Source organism: Petaurus breviceps, unplaced genomic scaffold (assembly GCF_028583685.1).
Source record: "Petaurus breviceps papuanus isolate PSGF00001 unplaced genomic scaffold, PetGlider_PUasm1.0 41, whole genome shotgun sequence".
NCBI classification, from domain to species: Eukaryota; Metazoa; Chordata; class Mammalia; order Diprotodontia; family Petauridae; genus Petaurus; species Petaurus breviceps.
In genome coordinates, this window is record NW_027186320.1 from 3615645 (window position 1) to 3635563 (window position 19919).

The following is a 19919-nucleotide window of genomic DNA, read 5'->3' on the forward strand; positions in this document are numbered from 1 at the left end:
GACCTTTCATATTTCATTAAATGACCATCTCCTTGCCTGAAAGATTATGCTAAGTCTTGTCAGGTAGTTGATCTTGGGTTGCAGTCCTAGCTCTTTTGGCTTATGAAATATCGAATTCTAATCCCTCCAATCTTTTTTTGGCCTTTTGGGGGACAATTGGGGATGAGTAACTTCCCCAAGGTTACACAGCTAGCATTTTTGTGTGGGTGTTAAGTGTCTGAGGACGGAACTGAACTCAGGTCCTCCCGATTCCAGGGCCGGTGCTTTACTCACTCTGCCACCTAGCCATCCCTCCTCCAATCTTTTAATGTAAAAGCTGCTAGTTCCTTTGTAATCCTGAGTATAGTTTCACACTATTTAAATTGTTTCCTTTTGCCTGCTTTCAGTATTTTCTCCTTAACCTTGTAATTCTGGAATTTGGTTGCCATATTTCTTGGAATTTTTAATTTGGAATCTCTTTCAAGAGGAGTATGCTGAATTCTTTAGATAACTATTTTACTTTTTTGATTCTAGGACATCAGGTCAGTTTTCTTTGACATTCTCTTGGAGGATGTTGGGCAGGCTGTTTTTTTTTTTCATAATGGCTTTCTGGTAGACCAAAAATTCTTAGGTTATTTCTCCTGGATATGTTCTCCAGGTCAGTTGGTTGTCCTGTGAGATATTTTACACTTTCTTCTAATTTTTCAATCTTCATGTTTTTCTTGATTAACTCTTGGTGCACCATAGAGACCTGAGGTTTGATTTGACTGATTATAATTTTTAGTGAATTATTCTCTTTGGTTAGTGTAGCAGCAAGCACCCCAAGCATCCTCAGGGTTTGCTGCCAATACAGGTTCTTGGATCTGCTTTGATAAAGGAAAGCAACTCAAAATTGGTTAACAAGCTTACTTTAATCAGTCAAACATATATCGTTTACCTCGTTCAGGGGAAAAAGGTCAGAACTCTGAACTTCAAAGTATACAGGCAGAATTATCAAGACAGAAACAGATCAAGTGGACAGATTTCAAACTGTCCAACCATTACATCCACACCCAGTCAACATCTGGGTTTCAACATCTGGGTTTTTCAAAACTGGGGGGAGGGGGGACCTCCGGACAATGGCTTCCCAGAATCCATATCAAATCACAGAACACTTCTCAAAGTGAGCCCCCAAAACAAAGCCTCACATCAGGGCTTATATAGCCTTCTCCTGGCTCAGAGAATGTAACAACCTTATTGACCCACTGGCCAATCAAAAAGTGTCTACTGAAAAACAAGCCTCCCACCCCAGGCTTCAGCTGCACTTTAGCCTAGGGGCAGGGAAGATCTTCCAAATTTGAATTCCCATTACAGTTAGTTTTTGAAGATCCTTTTTTAGGGAAATATTTTCTCCAATTAATTCACTAATTTTACATTTTAAGGATTTATTTTCTTCAGTGAGACTTTTTTCAAATTTGGTCACTAAATTTATATTTATCTCTATCTCTCTAATTTGGCTTTTAAAATCTTTCTCAAGCTCCTCCAAGAATGTTTTTTGGGATTGAGAATAGTTCATATTTCCTTCTGTGGTCTCACGTGTGATTATATAGTTCATGTTTTCCTCTGTATTTGGCTGTTCTTGCTCGCTATAATAAGCTCTAATCAATGTTATTGCCTTTCCCTGCTTCTCAGCTTCTTTCTTTCCCATTTTTTATTTCATATTTGCTAATTTCTGAAGCTGGGAAATAAAGGCCTATTTGTTGACTTTGTGTGCTGTAGCCTCTGGGTGCCTAGACTGGAGCCAAGACCAGGATTTTCTGTGTTTCCCCTTAGTTACCCTGAGGCTTACAGAGTTGCCTGTGGGTGAGGGGTAGACTGGCCATTTCAGATTTCTGCCTCTATGCTCCTGGTCCTCATCCCAGGCAGGCTCAGCAACTGGTGGTTGGCAGCACTGGTGTCTGCAGAGTTCTCTGTTGATGCTAACATCTACGTGAACTTGTGTTGTTAGAGCTTGCTGGCTCCATCAGCCTGGGCTTTGGGAGCTCTTGCTGGTCAGCTGCTATAGGGATTGTTGGGCTCCTCCCGCCCTTCACTTCAGACTCCTTACTGACTTAGTCACACGTTTTCTACATGACTCCTAAATCTGAGGCCATTTTCACTATTTCAGGATTTTACTCCTTGTGGGACCTTTATCTCTGGGTTTTCTAGGTCAGTTAGGGTAGCTGCTAGAGTTTACTTTGCCATCTTGGCTTCTGGAAATCAGGCGGGTGTTCTTTATACTTCCAGTCTGTGATCTGATAGCCCCAGTAGAAGCTGCTGTCTGTTGCAGGCCCTGTACTTTCTCTTTCCCAGCTCCAAATGATCCTCCCATCCTGTGGTAAGATGCTGGTGAGATGGCTGTGATTTGCCCTTGCAGTGGGTGAGCCTGCTGGCTGGGGCTCCTTCTCACTCTGCTGCAGTCTGCTCTATAGTCCCTGCTATTGCAGCCCCCATGTGCTCCATGTGTCCCCTGCCCAGAACAACAAGGGCACTTTGCTGGGCTGAATTCTGCAACTCTCTGTCTCCCAATGGATTATGTCACTCTAAAACCCATTCAGATTCACGTTTTAAAGTTTAGTGACAGGATTCACGGAGGTGCTTGGAAAAGTTACTGCTTCCTTTCTGCCCTGTGCTCCTACATTTAAAAGCAAGCTATGTGTACCTGGAAAATTTTCATAAAAACTCTAAGCCTGAGGACAGCTAGGTGTGCAGAGGATAGAGTACTAGCCCTGGAGTAAGGAGGATATCTTGAGTTCAAATCCAGCCTCAGACACGACATAAAAACTAACCCTGTGACCTTGGGCAAGTCACTTAACCCCAAATGCCCTCCAAAAAGCCAAAAAAAAAAAAAAAAGAGAGAGAGAGAGAGAAGAAAAAGATGTCTAAGCCTTTAATTCCTCATCAATAAAATTACACAATATTTTTAGATTTAGGTCATTAGGATAACAACAAATACACATACAACAGTTGCCATATAATATTAAAAGATGCTTTTCTATTTTATAGACAAAGGAAGTATTTTGGGAAATTTATTTGATTTAAAAATAATTACCGATGTATCATATTTTTAAATCATAAACTGAATCACCCAATTTAAAACATGAGGAGCTTTGCAATCTTTTGCCTATTTCAACAACAACAACAAAAATGTAATCTTTTGAATTTTAAGTAACTTAGTCTCTTGTTCTCTATCCTTTATAATTTGCATTGCTGTTATTAAAAGACATCATATTTCAAAATATTGAAGAACACAAGAGGAAATGGGATCTACAATTCACTTTAACATTGGGTATATGTCAGAAGAATTCTTTTTTTTACTAGAAAATTTGCAAATACTTACATATTAATAATTTCATTGAGAATACAATAGATGACATAGTCACAGAACTTTCAAGGCCAAAATTAAGTTTTAAGGACCAAAATAGGTTCAGGAGTACAATCTTTGTTCAGCATGATGAGTGATTAGATAAGCAGGATAATTCTTGGGCTAATAACCATCAATTTAGGAAACTGTATTTTTATTGAGAGTGGAAAAATAAGAAGCATGTGTACTTCTTTCTCACCTCAGGCACCAGTTGGTCCAAAGATTGGTCCAGCACTATTTATTTGCAGCCAATCTTTTCTCTTCTCCTTTCTTTGGTTTGCTTTTTCCACAAAGCTTCTTTAGTTTCATTAGTGTTTCCTTAAAGTCTTGATCTTCATCTCTGTAAAGACCAAAGAAACAGAGTTTCCTCATGAGAGCAAAATAGGTGTTGTGAGGTGGATACCAGTCATAAGCCTCCTTCCTTTTGGTCAAAGGCTGTTCACTAAATAAATGCACTACTTTCATGGATTTGGAAGTGTGTGGGGGGGTGGGGGGAGTTGGCAACTTGTCCAAATATTTGAGCACTCAGTCTCGCCATTCGTTTGGCATATTCTGAAAAAGATGACATCTCGAGAGAGAACCAGTAGTTAGTTCCAATTTAACATGACCTGCACTTCCTCACTTAATAGAGAGAAAAACTCTTATGGATGTGTAATGTCTTTTAAAGTAAGAGGCTCCCAGTTCCACTCATCTAGGTCTAAAGATGATACACAGCAAAATAATAGTCAATCTATCTGTACATAGATCCTGAATATTCCTTCAAAGAATCTTAACTTTTTGTACTGTGATAAGTATTATAGTGCCTTTCATTATACCATAATGAAGTAAATGAATAAATAGCATAATTCACTTATTACATGACACATAGAAATATACCTCACATTGACTGTAATGCCATTGAATAGTCACCCTCCCCAAACTTCATCTCTGAAAAGAATTCAAAATATGATCTCTGCAGGGAGGTAATGTTATAAAAGAAAAACATTCCTTTTATTTCCAATTCTGCCAAAAGTATTAGTTTTGGTATATGTTCAAGCATAATTCTTCATCTAGAAACTAGATTCATAACTAGAAACCTAATTGATTATTTATTCCTGGAAGTTAAATTTCTCAGTGTTCTAATTAAAACAATAAATGGAAAAATCAGTTCCTTCATCACCACCACCACTACCACCCCCATACTCATATACAGAAAGAAAAAAGTTTGATACAGAGAATAGTGCTTGAAAAAATTGATTGGTATTTCTCCTAAATCCTTAAGGCCTCCCCTGCAGACAGAATTATAACTAGGGAGAGACAGGGGGTGTTTGTACAAGGGCACTGAAATATAGAAGGTACACATAGAACTTGTAATCCTTTAGTCCTTTAGAAATAACTGAGCTTAGCACCTTGTTAGCAAGAATTTACAAAAATAGCAAACTACCAGATGGAATGTGTCATTCTCTAGCAGCTGTTTTCCAGATGGACTCCTAATGAATCATTTTAGAAAAACTTTCTTTCCCCATAGCCCAGGGATATTACCAAAGATATTTGAGGGATATCATTAATACTTCTTGTCCACGGTGCAAATATTGAATTGTTGTGGTTTTCCTTCATGCATGAGAGTTAATTTCAGAGAGAGATAAAAAGAAAATCATCTTCTACAGAAAACAATTTATAGAATCCTTCAATCATTCTGAAGTTTGTAAATTAACATTTTTTTTGTCACTCATCTATTAATTTTCTGTAATCTGTTTTAGGTTTGAATTGGCTAAATATTCTCCCCTTTATCCTGCATCTACATGGCAATATGTCATGTGATATTGTAGTTGGACAAAATCTTACACATAATATAATCACAAATCCTCATTTTTACATATACACAAAGATATCCTACACATTATGTATAATGAATATTTTTGGTTAATACCTCAGATGAAAGGATGATTAACAATTATGAAACAATTAGCATAACTATTCATATAAACAAAAAAATTAATAAATTTTAATGAAGATGAACCATAAGATTTCCTAAGAGGTTTCAGGACAAAATTATTGTGTTCCTTCTCTCCAATATTGTTTTTTATGATATTAGAAATACTATCCAATGCACTAAAAATTAGAAATAATTGATAGCAGTAAATATCACTGAAAAGGAGACAAGATGATCTCTCTTTATTAATCAAAGTGTTTTGTTTCTTTAAAATCCAGACAATAAGTGACAAAACTAATAGGGAAAATTGATAAGTACAGCAAAGAAAGAGAATACCAAACAAAATTCAGAGGTACCTTTTTTCTGTAGAATACTAAAATAAGAAAAATAAGAAATAAAAATCATATTTTAAAATAAGGACAAAAAGAATGAAATATAAGACAATTAACTTAATACATAAACAGATATATAACATTATATGTATTTATATTTATACGTAGTATATTTATATGGTATACATACAACATATATAGAGTACTTACATATAGTGTGTTTGTATATATGTATGTATGTATAAACAATCTATTTAAAAACAAAGTTCAAGAATTTTAAAGGAAATAATGAAATGGAGAAATTCTATAAAGAACTTCATAGGATCATCCGAATGAAATTAATGAACAATCTGATATTTTTTGACATCATTGCAAAGTTAGGAAAGGTGATGAAATGAAGAAATTAATGGGTTAATACTATTCAGGAAAAAAAAATTAAGAAAGACAAAAACTTTGCTGACCCAGAAGCATCAAATACGATTTATATCACTAACATATTTATAAATATATCAATCTGTAAATTTGTTGTTGTCCTTTATTCTTAAAGAAGGCCAAATAGATCTTACTGTGTTGGAGTCAAGGTACAGTGTGTGCAACTGTTTTTGATCAGAAAAATATGAGCTTGGAAGATTCTACCACAGGTTAGACAAAATTAATCACATGAACATTTGGAGAGATATCTTTAAATTTGCAAACCTCATATTACTTTGGAACTATTACAATTCTGCTTTGCTCATAGAAAATAGTGCAATCATAGATGTAGACACACCATGTTTGGGTAATCCTTTGCTCAAGACTTTGTGAAGGGCAAACAACAATCTGTGCATATTAGTAGCTGCCTTACTAGGGATCCAACTGGTCAACTCTGGTTGGGCAATGCTGACCCTCCCTCCTCCTTCCTTCCTTCCTTCCTTCCTTCCTTCCTTCCTTCCTTCCTTCCTTCCTTCCTTCCTCTCTTTTCTCTCTCTCTCTCTTTCTTTCTCACTCTTTCTTTCTTTCTCTCTCTTTCTTTCTTTCTCTTTCTTCCTTCCTTCCTTCCTTCCTTCCTCCCTTCCTTCCTTCCTTCCTTCCTTCCTTCCTTTCTTTCTTTCTTTCTTTCTTTCTTTCTTTCTTTCTTTCTTTCTTTCTTTCTTTCTTTCTTTCTTTCTTTCTTTCTTTCTTTCTCTTTTTCCTTCCTCCTTCTTTCTTTTCCTCCCCCTCTCCTCATTCCTTTCTATAGCACCAATTCAATATTCACAGCAATTAGAATGACTGCAAATATGCTGGTATAGTCCTCAAGTACAAAATAGAACAGACTCTCCATATAGAAAACAGAAGCAAAACATTAATTCAGACACCAGAAAACCAAATCCCAACACCAGAAAGTCAAATTCATCATAATAGCAAAGAAGCTAATACAGCATACCACAGCATGAAGTCAAACCATCCTTAGCCTTCCCACAAATGCTTGCAAGCTTTACTGTCACAGCAGGGGAGAAATACTCAAAAGCCTAGCTGTCTCCCTGGGTGTGTCCTCTCCCACCATCTAGCTGCTCAGCTTTCCCTCCAAGTTAGAAATAAGTTGTTTCTTTGTTGTTCTTTACTCTGTTTTGTTTTGTTATCTCGGAGAAGTACTCTAATCTGTTGATATTGTCTCCCACCAATCATCTTCCCTTGGGGCTGCCACTTTTGCATCATTATAAGGAGAAGAGATAGTCCTGTCTTTAATAGACTCTTTGATACTTGCTTTTTGAAGCATGGTTTTGGGGTGAGCATTCAATATTGGAGTATTCAGTCTGCTTAGTTATATTTTCCTTTTAGACCCTTGAGTTTAACATTTTGCTGAATTCTATTCTCAAGGTCATTTATGATTGTTTTATTTTCCCAAATGCCACGTGTTTTCCTAAGATTTCAATTTATTTTTTCTTTAATTGGTGCTAACTTTTCTTTTTCAAGAAACTGTTCCTTTTTTGTTCAACATCTGCCATTTAAAATTTTTAGACTGTACTTCATGTAATATCATTTCTTGTTTGGAAGAATATTTTTTTTAAGTTGTTCAAAAGTTCTAATGTTCCTTCTCGTGTTTTACTTCAGTACTTGTATAAAATTTCTATATATCTCTGTGTTCACAGAACAGTTTAAATCTCATCTCTGAAACTAATTACACAATTTAAGTATGATCTTTTTAATGTTTGCTTTCTTTTATCTTATAGAATATTTTTGTTATTATATAAAAAGCTTAGAAGGCTTTTTGTGTTTGCTTATTTCTTAAGTCACTTGCCTATGGATTTAGATGTTTTCCTTATGTAGGTTTTTATTTTATTTGGTCTTTTTTCTGTTTTTTTTTTTTCAATTTCAATTAGCAAATGTCTTGCCATTTTGAGGCAATGAAGTAAAACTGGAATCAGACAAAACTATTTGCTCAGCTAGGTTTACAGTACGGTCTACCTAGATAGCTTTTTACTATAACCTAAAATTCTTAGAATAAGAGAAATATTGTTTTGCAATGCCTTTGGAATTCAGTCACAGTACAAGTCGATAATTTTGTCATGTTCTAAATGAATTAGTAAATTAATATTTTCAAAGAAAAATATATGAAAAAATGCTTTAGAACACTATATAAATGATTTACTATTTGAATATTTCAACTTTAAGAACAAAAGAATTTCAAAAACTGTCAAAAATGTAAGTTATCATTAACAGTTGCTCACATGTTCCCCCACTAATGCACAGTATTAAGCACTGCTAAAAATACTATTGTAAGGAAAGGTGATCAAAAGTATTTCCTTTTTTTGAAATGAATTTGTAATGTCAAGAATATCAAACCATGCATGAACTTAATGAGATACGATAATAGAAGGTATAGATTTGCTCATTCTCTAGATGATAAATCATGACAAGTTATAAAAGTCATTTAATTATATTATAATGAAATGATGTGATGGCTCAGGGAATTGATAATGATATTTAGGATTGTTCACCACTAATTGATCAGTTAAAATTAAGTCAAAGTTGCTAACATTGTTCTAAATTATTAACATTTGTGGGATGTTTTATTATTTGAGTGAAGTTGATGTAAGATAAAAATTAATAATCCCTTTGAAAATGTCAAGTTTTCATAAAACCATTTAAAGTATACATAGAAAAAAAAGATACCAGATACTACAGAGTAAAAAAGTGTTCCCAGTGAGAACAAGGTAACAGCTTCATCAAAAAATAATTTCCAGATCTCATCCAAAGTGAAGTTCTCCCAAATCCCTAGTTTAGCAAGCTTGAAATAGAGACATGATACCCATTCCTCTCATGCTGTCTGTTTTCCAGAATGCTGTGGAGGTGGGGACATCTTCCATTTCTCCAAGCATTTTCTTCCTCAACCTTTTTAAAATAGTTGGTGGTTCTGAGATGCCTGGCCATATTTTCTCAAATTGGTAAATTCCAGATGGACAAATGAAGGCAGTTTGGGTGTTTATTTTTATTTTTCCCTCTTGTATTTCTCAGAAAAGAGTCTGATAGTATGCACTATGCAATTCCAATGCTAAAAACCAATGGTTGTTTAGTAGTCAATCCAGACCTTTTTGCACCTTTGGCAACATTTATTGGTCTGCTTTAGTCCTTTCATTCAAAGTTAGGTAAACAAGGTGTGTGTGTGTGTGTGTGTGTGTGTGTGTGTGTGTGTGTGTTTTTTCTCCCCCCCCCCCCTTAGGTACCATCAGTATGGGTGATGCATAAAAAATGCCAGATTCTTTGATGATGTCATTAGCCAGCATTTCTTTTAGGTGGTTTCTGATCTCTTCCATCATGGACAGAAGAATTCTTACACTCCTCAGAGACAAATAATGACCACCCCATTGTACATATGGGGGGCAGTCCTCAGCCCATTGGGTAAGTTGAAGATAACAAAGAAGGAAGAGTAGAATAAGGGAATTTGAAAAAAGCTTTTTATAGAAGAGGATCTTTTAGTTTGGATTTAAAGGAATCAAGGGAAACCAGAAGGTGAATATGAGAAGCAAAAAAATTCAGGTATATAATACAGACAGTGAGAAAGTCCAGAGTCAGGAGATGGAATGTCTTATATGAGGAATAGCAAGCAGACTACTGTCACAGGATTATATTGTACTTGCAATGATATAAAGTATAATGCTATTTGAAGGTGGAGGGAAGGGTATAAGTTTTAAAGAACTTTATATTCCAAACATGGGTTTTCACATATGAACCTGGAGATAGGTGCTAAGAAATTATCAGTGTTTACTGAACAGGAGGCTGGCATGTGATAGTCAGAAGTTTATATATGAAGAAAATTATGACAAATGAGAATAAAATGGACTCAGTGGAAAGAGAATTGAGGCCGAGAGTGAAACCAGCATTCTATTACAGCATTCCAAGTACGAATATATAAAGGCTACATCAGTGCTCAGTTAGAGTCAGAGGAGAAAAGAGGGAATGTATTAGAGATGGTACATAGGTAAAATTTACAAGACATTTTGCAGATATAGTGGGGAAGGGAGGAGGCAGTGAGAAAGAGTTTAAAATAGTACCTAGTCAGAGTGACTTGAAGGATGTCAGTGTCATTGATAATAATAATGAAATTCAGAAGAGGGAAACCTTTGGGGAAAAACATAATGAGTTCTACTTTGGACTTGTTGAATTTAAGATGTCTATGGGATATCTATTTCAAAGTGTTCTGTTTGTTGTTGTTCAGTTGTTCAGCCATGCCTTAATCTTCAACATCCCACAGACAACAATTCCCATGGGATTTTCTTTACAGGGTAGTGTTTTGCCATTTTCTTCTTCAGTGGATTAAAGCAAATAAAGGTTAAGTGACTTGCCTAGGGTCACACAGCAAGTAAGTGTCTGAGGGCAGATTTGAACTCAAATTTTCATTACTCAGGCCCAGCGCTCTATCCACAGAGTCATCTAACTGCATCAAGGTATTACATAAGCAGTTGGAAATGCAAATCTACTAGAGAGTCGAGAGTTTAGAACTGGATAAGGAGACGTGATATTTAGGAGAGAAATAATACTTGAGTCCATGGGAGTAGATGAGATCATACAGAAGGAGAAAAGAGCTCAGGACCAAAAATTAGGGGGCACCCAAATTTAATGGGTAGCACATAGATCAGGTGTTAGCAAATTATATCCTATAGGACAAATCTCTCCAACTTATTGTTTTTATTTAATATGTGAGTTCAGAATATTTTTCATCCTGCAAGCTAAGGATATCATTTTTACATTTAAAAAAATGTAAAATATTTCCCAACTGACAAATGGTCAAAGCATATGAACAATCAATTTTCAGAAGAAGAAACTAAAAGTATCTATAGACATATGAAAAAAATTCTCTAAATCACCATTGACTAGACAGATGCAAATCAAAAGAACTATGAGTTACCACATCACACCTATCAGATTGGCTAAAATGACAAAACAAGAAAATGGTAAATGTTGGAGAGGATGTGGGAAAGTTGGAACACTGACTCATTGTGGGTGGAACTATGAGCTGATCCAAATATTATGGAGAGAAAACATATATCAAAATGTGCATATCCTTTGACCCAGCAATACTGCTTCTAGGGCTATATTCCAAAGATTTCATAAAAATGGGAAAAGGATCCATGTGTTGGAATGCAGAATGAAATAGACCATTTTCTTTTTTTTTAATTTGTTTTTCTTTTTTTTTTTTATTTCTCATGTTCTCCCCCCTTCATTATAATTCTTCTATGCAGCATGATTAATGTGAAAATGTGTTTAATAGGAATATATGTGTAGAGCCATATCATATTGCATACGGATTTGGAGGAGGGGGGAGGCAGGAAGGAGGATGAGAGAATTTATGTGGGTTTATTTTATATCCTGCAACTTTGCCAGATTTATTTATTGTCTCAAGTACTTTTTTTACTTGATTCTCCAGGATTCTCTGAATATATCATCATATCATCTGCAAAGAGTGATAGCTTGGTATCTTCTTTGCCTAATTTGATTCCTTTGATTTCTTTTTCTTCTGTAACTGCTACTGCTAACATTTCTAGTACCAGATTGAATAAGAGGGGTGAATACCAGCGGAAGAGAGAATTTAAAACTTATGCAAGTGAATGTTGAAAACTAAAAATAAATAAATTAATAAAATCAAATTTCAAAGCAAAAAGAAAAGTAAAAATTAGGAAAAACTTTTGTATATAAAGGCTATAGGCCCACTAGGCATAGTTTTCCCAATCCTGACCTACTTGATTATCCTGAGAAAGTAGGAGGAACAAGACAAAGGAGTTTCAAGAAAACTTAGAGACAAGAGAGTAACAAGAAGTGTGTGATCAACAGGATCACAGCCTACATAGGGTTGGAGCAGAATGAAAACAGAGGAAAGGAAATTGGATTTGGCAATTACAAATTGCTGTTATTTCTTCCAAATCATAATATGTTTATGTGATGTATATATGTGTATCTATCTAGCTATATATGCATACACATACATATACACACACATAAACACAAATGAACACACACACATACACACGGAGTATTGTATTATATGAACCTAATTTTTGGAATAAGGTACTGAAAAAACCCCATAAAAGGAAAAGAAAAAAATTCAGATTTCTTCTCTGGTAAGAAAGAAGGATAAAAAATTTTACATGAATTACTGTGCCCCTGCCCCTCACACTGTGGAAGGAACAACTGCATTCATAACTTTGGAGAAAGTAGTTTCAAATGAATGATAAAAGTGGCAGTAAAACTGCACAGTTAAGAAGACAGTAAGAGGAAAAGAAGTGGAGGTATCAACAATGGACATCTTTTTCAAGTAGTTTAGCCAAAAAGAAATGTAAATGAGTTGCACAAAAACACCTAATAGCATTACATAGATCAAGTGCAAGTTTTAATTTTTTATGTGAAACATAAGTATGTTGTCATCAGTAGGACACATTGAGGAAACAGGTAAAGGTTGAAGACAACCAAGAGGGGGGGATAATAGAAAGTGAGAGAAATAATTATGTTTTAAAATTATAACCAATTATTAAATTTAGATTGAGGGTTTCTTTTTCCTTTCTATTTGATCATTTGGGGAACATTCATTGTAGGTATGTCAGTCTCTAAAGGACAGGAGAGGGGGTGATAATGAGATTAGTCTGATCTTTCAGAATCCATATCTTGAATTTTAAACTGGACTCCACCCAACTAAGATATTACTAAGAGAATACTATTTCTGATTAACTTGAAAATAGAATAAATTCTAGGTGAATTCTTACCCTAAAATCATTAGGCTAAGGCCCTTGAAACCTAACACTGTTCAATTTGAGTGGTCTGGGTGGAATTATATTCCTGTCTTCAGATTGCTGGAGGTGACTGAGTCTCCTGATCATCACATTCTCCTCCAGAGGAGCTGGAGACTTTTACTTCACTTCCTTATTAAAATGTCCATTCCTGAATCAATTGTCAACCAGTCAGGGTTGATTTTCATCTGTCAGGGGCACCTCCTTTTCCAAAAGTATTAAAGCATTCAGGGATTTCCATGATTTTGTCTTTGTTTACCAAGAGAGAATGCTGACCAATAATGCATTGATTGTTTGCCAACCTAATTGATAAATTGCTTACTAATTACCCAGAAACTCTGCCTTTTGCCTTTTCATAGAAAATTATGTAAAAGAAGACTAGATAGAATGAAAATAATATGCTCTTCATTGAGGAAATGAAGCAGAAAAAAAAAAGAATTGAAATGTGTTAGAGACCATTTGTGTGACTAACAATTGAGAAAGAAAAATAAGTGATATTGTCATCAAATGATTTGCATTAAAAAAGCAAAGAGTTTTAGATTTAGATAAAACAGACCACAAATCTAGCAAAGATTATACTTTACTCTATGCTATAATATTTATGAGGGATTTCAGTTATTGGTATACTTGCTTGAGCATTCAATGGCCTTCAGCAGTCCAGTTAAGAGTTTTTGATTTGCTCTAATTGTAATCTCCTCCTATGAATGGTAGAGCACCTAATGGGAAGTATTTTACTTTTTCTTGATCTGATTCTCTCCAACTAGGAGCAACTTGTTGGTAGATGGAAATAATGGGAAATTTAGGGAGAAGTAACCACTCTACATTAAATGTTGTAATAGATGAAAGGAAAAATATCAATAGTCTGTGTGCCCTCAATTATGAAAGTCAAGATTTTAAAGGGTTGTAAAGCCAAGAATGAGAAGTTTTCCTGAGGATTGCTACTACGAATGGCTTTAAGATTCTTATCACATTGTATATGAACTCTCTATTTATTCAGCAGTAAATTAAACCAAAACATTCCAAGAAACCAAAGTACAGCATTCACAATGATATAACATAACAACTTATCGCTAATGTGGCCACATAGTTTTAAACAAAGGATATCATTCAGTAAGTCCTTAACTCAATCTTTTATTGGAGCAATCCTCCTTAAGGGATACAAAGTACAAAGATCTCCCAACCCCAGGTCACATTACCTTAATCTGGTCAGTCAGAAAGTCTTTTCTTCTTGATTGGAGATCATCCTTAAGGAGCACAGTGTTCAAAGTACAAAGTTCTCCCACCCCTTGGTCACAGTAAATCATGACCTTGTCAGTCAGCACTGAGTACCCAAGAAGAGGTCTTTTCATCTTGCTCTAGGTCTTGGGTCTAAGATCTTGCTGGGTCTAGCTCTTGGCTGAATTCACCCAACCTTCACCTGGAAGTTCTCACCTCCTTGTCTAGTTCCTATTCCATATTGAAGCTCACAGTGTGCAATCCATCTCAAACCCTTTGCAATTTCTGTTTCTGGGAAGACAAAGCTTAACAGAGGCAAAGAAACATTCATATACATTGTTGGCACCATCAACAATTCACTATCTACCTGTGAAATTAACACAGACCCACAAAGAGGTCTGAGAAATCAACACAGGAGTTCTGTAAACAGACAACAAGCAAATCCTCTTTCAAGTCTTCTGAACCAGCAGTAAAGTCCCAGGGCTTCTGTACAAAGTATCACAAACACAAATCAACACAGACAGTGTGTCAGCCGTCACAAATATTCTCAGTTCTGCTCAGTCCCAGCTTATGATTCTCATTTTAAATTTTGCTTCTCCTTACTGGCCCATCCTTCCTGTTGCACAAGCAAGTTCCTCCCACCTTCAAATCACAAGGGGCTCAAGCAAGGGGCTAAATACTTAAGTAGGTGAAACAAGGTGCTAAGTACTGTTTTGCTTGCCATTACAATGGTTTAGAGAAGAATCCACAGGGCTCTGTCAACTAATAATTAAAGGGCATGGGAAGGGAAGAAGGAGCCCATGTGGAAAGCTTTGAATAACTAAACTCTGGAGATTCAAAACAACAACAAAAAATTATGTTGATGATGAAGAAAATGAGAATTTATTAAAAAAAAATAAAAAAACTGATATTGGTGCATAAGAAGCCTATGAATGGATATTTTGAAACACATTCATAAAATGAGAATAAGGTAAAGAAATAGGCCATTAATTAGAGGATGAATACAAAGGCAGAGCAAAATCTTAAAAAAAACACATAAGGAATGATAATGCTTAGAATGAGCTGAAGGTCCTAAGGATATTTAAGAACAACAAAAGGATTGTTACTGAACTTTTAAAACAAAACATATTGGGGAAAAGATACAGATCTAAGTATGAATAAAATTATAGATGAAAAATTAGACTAAAAATGTCTGGAAAGGAATGCTATTTAAATAAATATATATTTAGTTTCATTTTCAAAATTCAACTCCATAAGTTTTAAATTTTCTCCATCATCCTCTCCTTTCACCTCCCCAAGACAGCATGCAATTCCATATAGGTTATACATATACATTCTTATTAAACTTATATTCAAATTATTCATGTTGTATGGAAGCATTAGAATGAGTGGGAGGAAGCATGTTCCTGCAGAAACAAAACAAAGTGACAAAAAAAGAGAACAAATAATATTTCAATCTGCATTCAAGCTCCATAGTTATTTCTCTGGGTATGAATTCCATTTTCCATTTTGGAATTGTTTTAAGTCCTTGCATTGCTGAGAAGAGTTAAGTCTATCAAAGTCTGTAATCACACATTGTGGCTGTTACTGTGTACAATGTTCTCCTGGTTTTGCTCACTTCACTTAGCATCTATTCATATAAGTCTTTCCAGGTTTTTCTGAAGTATCCCTGCTGTTGTATATGAATGTAATACAATACTTTTAGCACAATAGTATTCTATTACATTCATATACAACAGCTTGTTTAGCCATTTCCCAATTGATGGGCATCCTCTCAATTTCCAGTTCTTGGACACCACAAAAGAGCTGTTATAAATATTTTTATACATGTGGGTAAGGAGGGCTGTTTAAATTTGATTTAATTCCTCTTTTCTTTGACAACAAGATCAATCTTTATAATGTAAGGATCAAAATATGACAAAAAGATCATGTAATTCTAAAATAATTGTAATTAGTATGAAAGAAGTTAACTTCTCTTTATGGTATCACTTACATGAACTATATTTCAAACTCTTTTAAAAGACAAGAGATAGGGGGTGAAGCCAAGATGACAGAGTAGAAACAGGACTTCCACGAAGCTCCAGCTTCCACCTCCTCCAATACAAGTAAAAAATAATTTTAAACAAACTTTAGAGCTACAGAAGCAACAAAGTGACAGAGAGAAACAAATCTCTTACTGAAGGAAGCCTGGCAGGCTGGCAGGAAGGGTCCATCACCACACATTGGGAGATGAGGGAAGTCCCACCTGAGCCATGGTTTTAGCCCCAGGCTAGCCCCAAGAAGTGGTGGCTAGAGCACACTTCATGAGAGCAAATCAGCAGCAGGTGTTGGGGTTTCCAGACTTCTCATTCCATAAATCACAAAGACAAAGGAAAAAGTCAGTGTGGAACTTGGTTGGTCCAGGAGAGAAGAGAAGAGTGCAGTTTGCCTACTACCCCCACAGCAAGAAGCAGAGGAGACACAGTGGCTAAAGCCGCTATAGTGTGACTGCTTCCAGAGCTCCTGGACTGCAGAGTGTAGTGGGACCAAGCAAACCATTCAGAGTGGGGGGTGTGACAAGTAAGCCAGAGTGTGTGGGGGCTTCAGAGATGGCATTCATCTAATAGCTCTGGCAAGTACAAAAACCCCAGTGATTTGGAACATAGCTCTCCCCATTCTGGAAGCAGAGTTCTATCATGACAAAGAGCTCAAAAGTCAAGTAATTGGCTGGCAATATAAGCAAACAACAGAAGCACAAATAGAAAATAGAATACTTTTCTGGGGACAAAAAGATCAAGGCATGGAGTGGGAGGAAGACATCTAAGTCGGAGCCCCTGCATCAAAAGCCTCCAAGAAAATTGTGAACTGGTTTCAGGTGATGGAGGAGCTTAAGAAGGATTTTGAAAATGAAGCAAGAGAAGCAGAGGAAAAATTGGGAAGATAAATGAGAATGATGCAAGAAAATCATGAAAAGTGAGTGGCTGCTTGCTAAAGGAGACCCCAAAATACAGTGAAGAAAATAACACCTTAAAATTAGACTAAAACAAGTGGTATATATATATATATATATATATATATATGTATATATATGTATGTATGTATGTATGTATATGTATATATGTGTGTGTATAAATGAATGTATGTATGTATTGGAGGATGTATGTATATACAAATATATGTTAGTTGCAGGCATTTGTATTGTTCATGTATACATAGACAGAGGGCATAGGATGTTTATTATGAAGGGATGCTATCTAAAAAATAAAATTAAGAGGTGAGAGAGGAATTTATTGAGAGAAGAAGAAAGGGAGCAATAGATTAGATAAATTATCTCATATAAAAGAGGTAAGAGAAAACTGTTACAATGGAGGAGAAGAGCAGGAAGGTGAAACTGTTTGGGACAACCTGATTCTCATTGAATTTGGTCTAAGGAGGGAATAGTATACACACTCAATAGGGTTTCTTCCCTACAGGAAAATAGGGGGATATGGGATAAGTGGGGGGACAACAGAAGGGAGGTCAGATTGGGAGAGAGGGTACATAGAAGCAAACATTTTTGTAAAGGGATAGAGTCAAAGGAGAAAATAGATTAAGTGAGGGGTGGGGTAATATGGAAGGAAATATACTTAGTATTTCACAATATAACTACTATCGAAATGTTGTGGGTAACTACACATGTACAATCTATATTGAATTGCTTATCTTTCCAATGTGGGTGGATGAGAAGGGAATAAGAGAAAAAAAATCTGGAATTCAAAGTTTTAAAAAGAAATATTTATGGCAGACTGAAGATGGTCAAGTAGAAGCAGGACTTCTGGCCAGCTTCAGATTCCACCTCCTCCAATTCATATAAAAAATGACTGTAGACAAACTTTGGAGGTCCAGAACCCAAAAATGACATTGAGAAGCTAACCTCCCACTGAGGACAGCCCAGAAAGCCAGGAGGATGAATCTAGCAGTGAGTGTTGGAAACCAATCCCAGCCCCACGAGAGCCTGAAGTTTTAGCGTGAGAGCAGGCAAAGCCAGCTTCCAGCTGGAGGGACTTCAGATTACCAGCAGCTGTGGAGGTTCCCAGAATTATCAACACATAGAGGCTAAGAACAAAATGAGAGGTCATTGCATTGTGGACTTTGGGATTAGATAGCTAGGGAGTGTGATCCAGGCTTTACCCCCTGGAGGTAGAACCTGCTGAGGTTCTGCGGCCCTGAAGCATCTGCAATGTGGCAGCTTAAGCTCCTGGCTTGCAGATTGTAGGGGGACTAAGCCACCCTTCTGAGAGGCAATTGCTCTTGCTTTAAGCTGCTTGGATCTGAATTTCGGTAGAGGTGGAGCTCCTGGGGTGCATGACCAGCATTCCAGAGTGTGTGGAGCCTCAGAGAGGGCACCCAACTAACAGCTCCAGCAGCTGCGAAAACCCCAGCAATTTGAGACAAAGCTCTCCTATATGGTAGCAGAGCTCTACTGTGGCAAAAAATCTCAAAAGACAAGTAATTTAGTGGAAACTTGAGCAAGCGAAAGAAGAGCAATCTAACTGTGCACATCTATTTTTGGAACAAAAAGGATCAAAGCATGGAACAGGAGGAAGACAGTGAAGTTAGACCTCCTGTACCAAAAGCTTTAAAAAATATATATGATCTAGTTACAGGCCACAGAGGACCTTAAAAAAGATTTTGAAAACCACATTAGAGAAGTGGAGGAAAAATTGGGAGGAGAAATGTGAATGATGCAAAAAAATTATGAAATGACTCAATAACCTGACTGAAGGAAATAACACCTTAAAAAATAGACTAACTCAAATGGCAAAAGAGGCTCTAGGAGGCAATGAGAAGAAGAATGCTTTAAAAAAGCTGAATTTGCCAGATGGAAAAAGAATCTCAAAAGCTCACAGAAGAAAATCATTCCTTCAGAATTAGACTGGAGCACATGGAAGAGAGACTTTATAAAAAATCAAGATACTATTTAACAGATCCAAACAAATGAAAAAAAATAGAAGGCAATGTGAAATATTTCATTGGGAAAACCACTGAACTGGAAAATAGATCCAGGAGAGATAATTTAAAATTTATTGGACTACCTGAAAGCCATGATAAAAAAAAGAACCTAGAAATTATCCTTTGAGAAATTCTCAAGGAAAATTGCCCTGATGTTTTAGAACCAAGGGCAAAATAGAGGTTAAAAGAATCCACTGATCACCTCCTGAAAAACATCCCCAAAATAAAACTCCTATAATATTATGGCCAGGTTCTGGAATTCTCAGACGAAGGAAAATATATTACAAGCTGCTAGGAAGAAACAATTTGAATATTTTGGAAATACTATCAGTATAACACAGGATCTAGAAGCTTCCACACTGAGGATTCAAAGGGCTTGGAATATATTCCGGAGGTCAAAGGAGCTGGGATTAAAGACAAGAATCACCTACCCAGCAAAAGTGAGTCTCATCTTTCATGGGAAAGTATGGTCATTCAATGGAATAAAAGACTTTCAATCATTCTTGATTTTATATATATATATATATATATGTATATATATATATATACACACACATATATATATATGAATAGAATAGAAAATTTGACATTCAGATACAAGAAGTAAGAGAAGCATGAGAAGGTAAAAAGGGAAAAGGAATCATACGGGATTTATCAAACTTGAAATATTTACATTCCTACATGAAAAACAATAATGGAACTTATGAAACTTATCTCAGTATGAGAATAGTTGAAGGGAATAGAAATGTGAATGTATACACACACACATATATACATACATACATATATATATGTCTATATAGGATGGTATATGGGCATATTAATACATATGTGACTTTGTGTATATATGTGTACAAGTATACATAGATAAAGGGCACAGGACCAAT

The 19919-nt window shown here is 35.8% G+C and overlaps 1 pseudogene; it reads right to left on the minus strand.

Moving 5' to 3' along the window:
• Positions 1–3595: 3595 nt before the first annotated feature.
• LOC138171047 (small ribosomal subunit protein mS33 pseudogene) lies at positions 3596–3929 on the minus strand (annotated as a pseudogene).
• Between the last annotated feature and the right edge of the window lie 15990 nt (positions 3930–19919).